Below are 12,450 nucleotides of genomic sequence, written 5' to 3'. Positions count from 1 at the left end.
ATTTAATTTGTTAATTTTCTAATTAATTTCACATGTGTTTAGTATTATTCGATTATGATCTTATATGTGAAGAATATGGACTCTGAAACCATCTAACATGTGTCTACTCAATTTGTTATACCAGATATTATAAAAAGAGAAAGCATAAATAATATTTCTTTTTATATCTAGTTAAGGAACATTGAGATAACTTTTTATCTCTGTTGAATAAAGATAGAGCAGCTTTCTAAACACTTACCCTAAAATGCTCTGTATCAGCATATATTCCTTAAAGAGTTCTGAAGAAAAAGCATCAACGGACCTTCACTATACTAGTCTGCTGTCTCCTCTGCCTTAGAGAAGCAAAGAAAAGTGCTGGAGAAACACATGACAATGCTTCTCCCTCAAGGTAGTCTCAGTTAAGAAGTAGAGAGGGCACAGTTGTTAATTTATTCTTTACAAAGAGTACATAAACTCAAAATATGTAAAAAGTATATTGGATCTTACCTATGTAAATAAGCAATCAAACAAAACACAGGAAATTATAGATGTCAAACACTTGGCAATCCAAAATCATTAAAGGAAATGCAAATCTATTAAAACAATAGATAAGACTAAAGTTATTTCATTTAGCTAATAGAATCTGGAGAACGCTATAGTTTATTTACACTTACTTTTTTGGCAAGTCATATATTTTTAACCTGATAAAAGTAAATTAGTTAAAAGATTAAGATGCATAAAGAAAATTTTAAAATAGAAATAGCAAACATTTTTAGTGCATAACTCTGCATTAGACATGACTTAGTCCTTTAAGTGAAACATTCAGTTAATCCAAAAAGATACACCAATGTGTTAGCTGTTATGACTCTTCCCACTGTATAGATTAGAAAATGGGGTCTAATGTGGTTAGAGTGTTTGCAAAAGATAACTCTAGCATGGTGGAAGTTCCTAAATTCAAATATAATCAGTGAGACTCTGAGTCCTCATTTCTTAAACAGCATTACACAGCTTCATGATCCTTTCCAAATTCCTGTGAGCTCTACTAATCGCAATTCTATTTCTTCTATAAGAAATAGTTTGGTAGGTTTTTTCTAACCTAGTTCTCTTCGTGCCATGTATATATTTACTAATTAATTTATTCAACACATATTTTTGGAATTAATTATGTAAGATAATTTTGCTAATCACTGGGTATAGAGCACTGAACTAAGCTGCCATTGTATCTGACCCCAGGAAGCTGGAGAATAGCTGGACAATAGAGAGTGAGTTGCATGAATTTAAAAACTAAAAGAGTTACTGTTTCTATGATAAAGATAATTAAAAACTTTGGAAACAAGAAGGTTAACTTGGTAAAATGGATGCAGCAAAATGTTAGAAGATGAATAAAAGATATAAGTTAAAAATCTATTTAAATGTTTGCCTTAAGATTATTTCAAGTATATCATTAATGACTAGTTGCACCCTATGGTAGCTGTAGCTAGAAATCAATGGTAAAACTCCATGGGTTTTGTTGATGGAAGTAAGATGATGTGGCACTGCTCAGTACATCTGTATTGAAAGGAAATGCTTTGGCTGTTTATTAAGAGAATGCAAATGAATGTCTATTTTATGATTTAAATAAAAATAAAATTTTAAATTATGGAATATTTTTCTTAAGAAACCAACTATGAAAGATATGAGATAAAGGCAATACATGCATTTTTATTTATTAATTATTTGTCAGATAGAAATGATGCTTAGCATATGTGTCATGTATATATTTTTAAATAAAGTCAGATAATCTGTCTTTATCAACTTTTTTTTTTCTTTTTTTTTTTAAGACAAGATCTCACTCTGGCCCAGACTAGAGTGCAGTGGTGTGCTCTCAGCTTACTTGTAGCCTCTGCCTCCCAAGTTCAAGCAATTCTCCCACATCAGCTGCCCAACTAGCTGGAACTACAGGCATGCACCACCACATCCAGCTAATTTTTGTATTTTTTTGGTAGAGACAAGATTTCACCATGTTGGCCAGGCTGGTTTTAAACTCCTGACTTCAAGTGATCTGCCTGCTTTGGCCTCCCAAAGTGCTGGGATTACAGGCGTGAGACACTACTTTATCAAATTTATTACAATTTTTGTCACTTACGATGTGATCAGTTTCACAAATTCTTAATATATATTTAGACAGAAATTTTATTCACTGAGACACAATATCTGGTGCTAATGCACTTTTTATTTTTCTGTGGTATGTGGTTTTTAATTTTTTGAAAGCTTTTAATATTTATTTTCCCTCAACATTATGATTTTTTTTTTAGGATATATCCAGACAAGGTCATTCAAAAAAAAAAAAAAGGTCTTCGTTGCTTCCCATAGTCCCATTGAAACTTGTATATTTTAATCTTATACCTTTCTTTTATTCTAAGAAAATAAATTCAATTCACTAAAATGCATGCATGCATGAACCTAAAATGTCTCAGATGCTGTTATAGCATGTGGGATGTAACAATGAAAAACGGACTGAAAACCCTGCTTTCAAAAGGGGTTCATTCCAGTCTTTATTTTTGACTTGATTATTTTATTCTCTTCATTTTTCCCTTCTGTTAATGAATAAATTATTTCAAATAACTGATAGAAGGTAGTGATTACAAAAACAATAGTGTGAAATACATTTTGTATCTATGACTCTTTAAAATACACAAACATGTGTATAAATTTTTTGTCTTTCAGAAATGAATACATACGATGACTTTGGTACATTCATAGGATTGAATATTATTCAGCCCTAAAAATAAATGAGCTATCAAGCCATGAAAATATATAGAGGAACTGTAAATGCCTATTACTAATTGAAGGAAGCCAAACTGAAAAGGCTCCACCCTATGTTATTACAACTATATGACAATCTGAAAGACAAAACCATGGAGAGAGTAAAAAGATGAGTGCTTGACAGTGAAACTATTCTGTATTATGATATCTTTGTAGACACATGTCATGATACATTGTCAAAATCCATAGAATATACAAAAGTGGACCCTGTAGTAATCTATGGGTTTTGGTTGACATTAAAGTATCAATGTTGGGTCACGGATTGTAACACATGTACCTCTCTTGTTGGGGACGTTGATAATGGGGAAGGTTTTGTGTGTGTGTTAGGTCTGAGTGTGTATGGGAACTCTCCGTACTTTTTGCTCAATTTTGCTGTGAACATAAAACTGCTCTAAAATTAAAATGTATTAATTTAAAAAATATTCTGTGATCAGCAAAAGATTAAAAAAACTGCAAGCACAATGTAAATACTAAATACAAATAGAATTATGGCTATTTGTTGTTTTTAGTATAGGTTGCTCTTTTAGGAAATATTTTAGCACATGAAAGAAAACTAAATCATAATTTTTGAAAAATAAAAACAAAAGATAAGTAAACTTGTTTTATTATTTTTTTTCAAAATGTAAGTAAATCTTGAAGAAATTTAAACATCCTTTTGATATATTGATGAGCAGTCTGCTCTTGGGTGCTCTTGGGAGATAATTCTCCATGGGTATTTTGCATTTCTTCATGTCCACTAAGGAATAAACAGCCTTAGGTCCGGAAAATCTTTTTAAGAATGTTTGTATAGCAAACAATCTTGGAAGACAGCAAGAGTGTCTTATATCAGGGTAAGAGGAAGCTGTGTTTTCTGATCAGGATAATGAAGATAATGTCTTTCTATAAGGCAAAAAGAGCACTAGCAACCTCTATAAGAGATTCTTCAGCAGTGACACAAACCTACTGTGTGTCCAGCATCTACCTGGGCCACTCTTCATAATCCTGGATAATCTTCGGAGTGAAGGGGAACCAGTGAAATCCTAAAACATGTACTGTCTGCTGATGTGTGAGTTATAAAGTCCTTTGTCACTGACTCGGGAATCTTGTGTCTTCTTTCAGCATTTGTAAAACAGTGGCAGGCTAGCAGGTAGCTTATAATTAGGGTAAAATTTCAGAGTTTTTACAGTTCTTGACTAAGATAGTATTACTCTCTTACTGTGTCTAGTCTTACTACTTCTACCAGGTGATGCTTGTGAGGTCAAGTTCTTTCATTACATCAAATCACAGTTGAGTAGCAGCATCTTCCGTACATATGATAAGGGAGATTAAGTGTTTCTTGAATTTTTCTACATTGTAGATATTGCACATTTCAACAGAGTTTCTCTTGCTTCTTTCGACATTCAACTATTTAATTTCCCTCTAATGAATGTCCTTGTTTTGAAATCATAATTCCACCACAGTTTGTGATACACTGCTACGTATTCCTAGAGACATTATACAAATAATTGTTATATAGTAGTTTTAAAATGTAATTGTTTAATCCTTTTCTTACATACAGGCAATACTTTTCAAAATATAATATCAATAATTAGTTTTGTTTTTATATAATTGAAGTAATGCATTAGGCTTGAATAAAAGAAAGGTTAATAGTTTAATTTGAAACTTTATAACAGTAATAAATAAAATTTTATTGCATGCAATTCATTATTAACAGCCTAGAATTTCATTCTTGATTTCATCATGTGGTATGGTTAACCATGGTCTTTTGGTTAAATTTAATTTCATAAGAGATCAAATTACTGCTATGGGCATGCAATACCTGAATACTTCATATTATTATTTCTAATTTCACATCTACTGAATTTAATTAATGGTTTACTTTAATTGATTTTAATTTCTAAAATACACAGGCTAACATTTTATTTTGTTCAATACTACTGCTTAAAAAGAAAAAGATAGTGATGAGCTTCTAATATAATGTCATATTGGTAAATATATTGGAAATTTGAAAATTAATTTTCTCACTGATATTTTTAACTGTAGTCTCAAGTAGCTTTATAAATTAAAGAAATATTAAATAAATTATAAATTAAAAGTAAAAATCTGAAAATAAAGTTTACATAGACATACAATATAAAATATAATTCTGAGGAAAATTTTCACACAAGTTATAGGACTCAAAATGTTAGTCAATTCAATGTGTTTTGACCCATCTTTAGTAAACTCCAGGCAGAATGTATCTATATATTCTAGCAGCATACACTGAGTGTTTTTTGAAAAAGCTACTCTTAATTAAACTAATATAATTGCTGATTCAGTTTATCTATACTTTTCTCTATATTTTAACTCATTTTGAAGTAGACTGTAAATTAATTTTTAAGATAATATAAATAGTGCCAACTCTAGTACTAATCATACACCCACTATATAGTTACGTGTTTGAGTATACATATACACATACTGGACTTACACATATTATCTATATATGTGTACACATGCATATGTTTTTCAAATAATTAAAAATACTTCTTAGGTTGCTACCAGCACTCTTTCTGTTACAACAAAGATGTCTTACCAATGTTTATATTATGTCATTTATAATGCTCTTTTGCAAATGTTATCTGCTTAACATTCAAATAAGTGAATTGGGTATATCTTGTCATCACCCTTTTATTGATGAAAAAATTAAGGTTTAGAGCTTAGTTAACTTACCTAATGTCTGATAGCAAGAGGGTTATAGAAATAGCAGTGAATGCAAGAAAGAGCAATGTCTGTGCATACAGGATGATTAGTTCAAACAGTATTTTGTATTAGGCTCTTCCAGGTGTTAAAAGTATAGGTGTTTTAAGCCCTGTCTTCTAGATATATATGAAAACAAATTATTATGGTCTGCATACATTCTCAATTATAAATGGAAGATAATCTATGAGTATGCAAAGGCATACAGAGTGATAAAATGAACATTGGAGACTCAGAAGTGGGGAGGTGGGAAGAGGTTGAGGGATGAAAAATTACCTTCTTAGTTCTATGTATACCATTTGGGTGATGGGTACACTAAAATTCCAGACTCCATCAATGTACAGTTATTCCATGTAACCCCAAACCAATTGTATTCCTAAAACTATTGAATTTCTTAAATTAAAATAAATAAATGAATTAAAAGAGCATAAAATGAATAAATAGTAAAAATAATAGTTATGATATAGTAAAATGAGCGATAAATGATAATACATACTAAATATACCTTGGCAAGGTAAATGGACATTGCCTTATTCTCAAATCTTAGAAAATACTGTCAAAAGTAACAATGATGTTTATGGTTTCAACATTAGAAACTATACATATTTATGTGTAGATGAGTAGATAGTTAAATAGATATAGACTGACCAATAGGACATAAAAGAAAGAAAAGAGAGAGAAAAAAATGTTACTAGTTTTTTTTTTTTTTTAATACTTTAAGTTTTAGGGTACATGTGCACAATGTGCAAGTTAGTTACATATGTATACATGTGCCATGCTGGTGCGCTGCACCCATTAACTCGTCATTTAGCATTAGGTATATCTCCTAAAGCTATCCCTCCTGCCTCCCCTCACCCCACAGCAGTCCCCAGAGTGTGATGTTCCCCTTCCTGTGTCCATGTGTTCTCATTGTTCAATTCCCACCTATGAGTGAGAATATGTGGTGTTTGGTTTTTTGTTCTTGCGATAGTTTACTGAGAATGATGATTTCCAATTTCATCCCATGTCCTACAAAGGACATGAACTCATCCTTTTTTATGGCTGCATAGTATTCCATGGTGTATATGTGCCACATTTTCTTAATCCAGTCTATCATTGTTGGACATTTGGGTTGGTTCCAAGTCTTTGCTATTGTGAATAATGCTGCAATAAACATACGTGTGCATGTGTCTTTATAGCAACATGATTTATAGTCCTTTGGGTATATACCCGGTAATGGGATGGCTGGGTCAAATGGCATTTCTAGTTCTACATCCCTGAGGAATCGCCACACTGATTTCCACAATGGTTGAACTAGTTTACAGTCCCACCAACAGTGTAAAAGTGTTCCTATTTCTCCACATCCTCTCCAGCACCTGTTGTTTCCTGACTTTTTAATGATTGCACTAGTTTTAAGCTCATATTATAAATGACTGAATTTGCTAAAGAATAAAAGTTTGTACAAAAATTCTGATATGAAGTTTATTCACTTTATCTTTCCTGATTTGGTGGGGAAATCAATATTAGGGAGAGGCTCACAAAGATATGAAAATAATGGCCACAGTTTATGCTAAAACTATGACAGATAGCTTCCAAATACACTGACATTTGCCCTAAACTATTTATCTTTCATTTCTGTTTCTCTGCAAAGTTTTTCAGAATGGATAGTCCCTTCAACGATCAGTAATTGGAGTGACAGAATATGAAACAAATCCTTGAAAAAACCAGCAACATAAAACCAACAAGACAAAATGGAACAGCCTACTGTGATGAAGCAAATAACTAATACTGGAAAGAACAAAGTTATAAAAATAGATGAAAAATAAAATTATAGAATAAATATAATTAACATAAGGAAAGAGAAACAATAGGATATTTTAGCTACTTAAGTTAAAAATTATTTATTTAAAAAGTTTGCTTTTGTAAAAAATAAAATCAATTCATATGAATTCTTCCTTGAAAAAAAAATTACCCATGAATTTGTAAACTGGTAAAACAAAGTGATAATGCCTAGATAGAAACAAAAATATCTAAATACATATATGCATAGATAGCTAATAAGTGACAGAGATGAAAAATAGGGAAAAAACACTTACTTTTATGAAGAATAGACATTCAAATTAATACTCCTGCAAGCTTGGTGTTCCAGAAGAGAGAGAAAGAGACGGATAGATGAAATGTGCAACTGAAGAATAAGTAAAATTTGCCGAGTGAAGTCAATGTCGTCAGTTTGATAATGCTCAAAAAGTGAATGAAAACTGTATTATTTTGAAAGTTTGCGTTGAAGTATTTGCAAATTTTAACGTGTATAAACCTTATAAAGAAATTGCAAAACTGACAAACAAGTATAAAAATGGTAAGATGTAGTAATATACATGATGATCAATTATAAAAAATTAAATAATGATATCTTGTAGGTACAAAATAAAATACAAAATACAATTAAGATATAAATCAACAATCACATATTTGGAATTGTAAAACACCTGGATTATTCTGAAGAATAGTACAAATAAAAATTAACTTCAGATAATTATAATTTTAAAGTTTGTTGTAGTTTCAAGGGTAAATACTAAAAAATAACCATTTGTTTTTTGAATCAGAATAGGAAAAATATTGCTGAGATTAAAAACTTGTATAAATGAATACAAGAAAGGAAAGACATAGATGAGATAGATCAGATAAAAAATGAAAAAAATGCAAGATAAGTTTCATGTACCTACATCTGTAATTAAAATAAAAAGCAGTTAAAGATTAAAGAGTGAGAATTATTATTCTGAATTAAAAGGTAAAATCTAATTACATAATATTTACAAACAAAATTCAAGGTAAATAACCTGCATTTCTCAATAAATTTCAAAACATGAATATACACAGTGAGATTTCTAATCATATTCATTATAATGAAGCTATAAATCCATAGTAGACAGCATCAGAAAAGCGCAGATATTTAGAAATTACAAAATACACTTTTTTCATTTTTATAGTTTTAGGGGGTAAAAGTGCAGCTTTCTTACATAGATATATTGCTTAGTAGTGAAGTCTGGGCTTTTGGTGTACCTATTACCTGAATAGTGTACATTGGACCCAGTAGGTGAGTTTTCATCCCTCACTCCTCTTACACCCTCCCATGTTTTGGAGTCTTCAGGATTTGTTGTTGTTATGTTTTGTTTTTTGTTTTTTGCTTTTTGTTTTGAGACAGTATCTCACTCCATGGCCCAGCTGGAGTGCAGTGGCATGATCTCATCTCACTGCAACCTCCACCTCCCAGGTTCAAGTCATTCTCGTGCCTCAGCCTCCCAAATTGCTGGGACTACAGGCACGTGCCACCACACCCAGCTAATTTTTGTATTTTTAGTAGAGACACGGTTTCACCATGTTGGCCAGGCTGGTCTTCAACTTCTGACCTCAAGTGATCCACCCACCTTGGCCTCCCAAAATGCTGGGATCATAGGCATGAGTTGCTGCGCCTGGCCCAGTTTTTATTTTTCTACTCTGTATGCCCATGTATCCACATTGTTTAGCTCCCACTCATGAGTACATGTAGTATTTGTTTCTCATCTTCTAAGTTATTTTATTTGGGATAATGGCCGCTGGTTCTATCCATGTTGCTGCAAGAAACATGATTTCATTCTTTTTTACAGATGAGTAGTATTCCACAGAAAATATATATATGTAATATATATATTTTTTATATTATATATATATACACACACAGACATATGTACCATATTTTCTTTATTCAATCATCCATTAATGGACACTTAGGTTGATTCCATGACTTTGCTATCATGAATAGTACTGTGATAAACATACAGGTGCAGGTGTCTTTTTTATGTAATGATTTGCTTTCCTGTGGGTAGATACACAGTAATGGGATTGCTGGATCAAATGGTATTTCTATTTTTAGCCCTTGGAGAAATCTCCATATTGTTTTCTTTAGAGGTTATACTAATTTACATTCCCACTCACAGTGTATAAGTATTTCCTTTGCTCCACATACTCAGCAACATCTTTTGTTTTTCTGACTTTCTAATACCCATTTTGACTGGTATGAGATTGTATCTTATCGTGGTTTTAATTTGCATTTTCCTTTTGATTAGTGATGTTAATCATTTTTTTCATATTTATTGCCACGTGAATGTCTTCTTATGAAAAGTGTCTATTCATGTCCATTGCCCACTTTTTAGTAAACTTACTCGGTTTTTCTTGTTTAGTTGTTTGAGTTCTTGTAGATTCTACGTATTGGTCCTTTGTCAGATGTAGAGTTCACAAATACTTTCTACCACAGATGTAATTTGTCTATTTATGCTGTTGATTATTTATTTGGTTGTACAGAAGTTTTTTAGTCTAATTAAGTCCCATTTGTCTATTTTTGTTTTTGCTGCATTTGCTTTTGCAGTTTTAGTCAGAAATTTTCTGCCTACGTCAATGTCCTGAAGAGCCGTTCCTAGATTTTTTTCTAGGTTTTTTGTCATTTCAGGTCTTATATTTAAGTCTTTATTCTATCTTGAATTAACTTTATATATGGTAAGAGACATGGGTACAGCTTTATTCTTCTTCATATGACTTTCCAATTTTCCCAGCAACATTTACTGCATAGGGAGACCTTTCCCCAGTATACTTTTTTGTTGACTTTGTCAAAGATCATTTGGTTGTAGATAGTGGTTTTATTTCTGGGTTCTTTATTCAGTTCCATTGATCTATTTATCTATTTTTTTGACAAGCACAATGATGTTTTGGATACAATAGCCTTGTAATATAATTTGAAATCAGGTAATGTGATGCCTCTGGTTATGTTCTTTTTGCTCACGATTGCTTTGACTATTTGGGCTCTTTTTTATTCAATATAAATTTTTGTTTTCGTTTTTTTTTTTCATTCTGTGAAAAATAATGTGGGAAATTTTGTAGGAATTTCATTTAATCTGTAGACTGCTTTGGACATTATGGTCATTTGATTCTTCTAATCCGTGAACATGAGATGGTTTTCCAGTTTGTTTGTATCATCTATAATTTTTTTCTTCAGTGTTTTGTAGCTCTCCTTGTAGAGATCATTTATCTCCTTTGTTAAATGTATGCTTAGGTATTTTATTTTTTGCAGCTATCGTAAATAAAATTGAGCTTTTGATTGAGTTCTCAGCTTGATCATTATTGACATATAGAAATATTAAGAATTTTTGTACATTGATTTTGTATCCTAAAACTTTACTAAAGTTATTTATCAAATCCAGGAGTCTTTTGAAGTAGTCTTTAGGGCTTTCCAGGTATAAGATTAAGCATCAACAAACAGAAATCGTTTGACTCACTATTTTCTAATTTGGATGTCTTTTATTTGTCTCTCCTGCATGATTGCTCTGGCTAAGACTTCCAGCACAATGTTGAATAGAAGTGGTGAAAATGGGCATCCTTGTCATGCTTGTAGAGAGAATGTTTTCAACATTTGCCAATTCTTAGAGACGATGTTTTCAAAGTTAAAACATTCAGTATAATGTTAGTTGTGTGTTTGTCAAAGATGGTGTTTATTATTTTGAGGTATGTTTCTTCAATGTCTAATTTGTTTAGGGATTTGTATCAAAAAGGGATGCTGGAATTTATTGAATGCCTTTTCTGCATCTATTGATATAATCTTTTTTTTTTTTTTTTTGAGACGGAGTCTCGCTCTGTCTCCCAGCCTGGAGTGCAGTGGCGTGATCTCGGCTCACTGCAACCTCCACCCCCCGGGTTCACGACATTCTCCTGCCTCAGCCTCCCGAGTAGCTGGGACTACAGGCACCCACCACCACCTCGCCCAGCTAATTTTTTTTGTATTTTTAGTAGAGACGGGGTTTCACTGTGTTGGCCAGGATGTCTGGATCTCCTGACCTTGCGATCCTCCCACCTTGCCCTCCCAAGTGCTGGAATTACAGGTGAGCCACCGCACCTGGCAGGTTTTTGTTTTTCATTCTGTTTATGTGATGAATCACAGTTATTGATTTGCATATGTTGAGACATCCTTGTGTCCCTGGAATAAAACCCACTTGATGGTATTATATTACCTTTTAGATATCCTGTTGAATTGAGTTTGCTAGAATTTTGTTGAGGATTTTTGCATCTGTGCTCATTAGGGACATTGGCCTGCAGTATTTTGTTGTTGTGTCGTTGTCTGCACTTTGGTATTAGAGTCATATTGGCTTAGTATAATGGGTTAGGGAGGTTTCTCTCCTCCTTGGTTTTTTTTTTTTTTGGAAGAGTTTTAGTAAGATGGGTATCAGTTCTTCCTTGTGAATTCTACTGTATAATTCACAAAATTCTACAGTGAATTTGTCAGTCTTGGACTTTTATTTGAGAGTTTTTTTATTATTACTGATTCAATCTCTCTGCTCTTTGTTGGTCTGTTCAGAATGTCTATTCTCGTCATTCAATTTTGCAAAGTTCTATGTTTCCAGAAATTTATCCACTTTCTCTGTGTTTTCTAGTTTGTGATTGTAGAGATGCTCACAGTAATCTCTGATGATCTTTGTATTTCGGTGGTATCAGATTTAATGTCTCCTTTTTCATATCTAATTGTGTTTATTTTGATGACTTCTTTTTTTTCTGTGTTATTGTTATGCAAAATTGATAGCTAGTGGTCTATCAATTTTGTTTTTTCAAATAACATACTTCTTTTTGCTGATGTTTTGTATTGTTTGGTCTCAAATTCATTTAGTTATGCTCTGATCTTTGTTATTTCTTGTCTTCTACTAACCTTGGGCTTTGTTTATTCTTACTTTTTCTAGTTCTTTAGGTGTGATGTTAGGTTGTTAATTTGTGAGCAGTTGAGCAGTTCTTATGGGACCAGTCTAATGTTGACAAATTCCTTTAGCATTTCCTTATCTGGAAAATACTTTATGTCTCATTTATGAATCTTAGTTTAGCAGAATACAAAATTTTTAGATAACAGTTTTATTTATTTATTTATTAAGAAGACTGAAAATGGGTACTGAATCTCTT

Source organism: Pongo abelii, chromosome 3, assembly GCF_028885655.2.
Source record: "Pongo abelii isolate AG06213 chromosome 3, NHGRI_mPonAbe1-v2.0_pri, whole genome shotgun sequence".
Classification (NCBI taxonomy): domain Eukaryota; kingdom Metazoa; phylum Chordata; class Mammalia; order Primates; family Hominidae; genus Pongo; species Pongo abelii.
The sequence above is the reverse complement of the archived record's forward strand: the minus strand, read 5'-3'. Positions refer to the sequence as shown.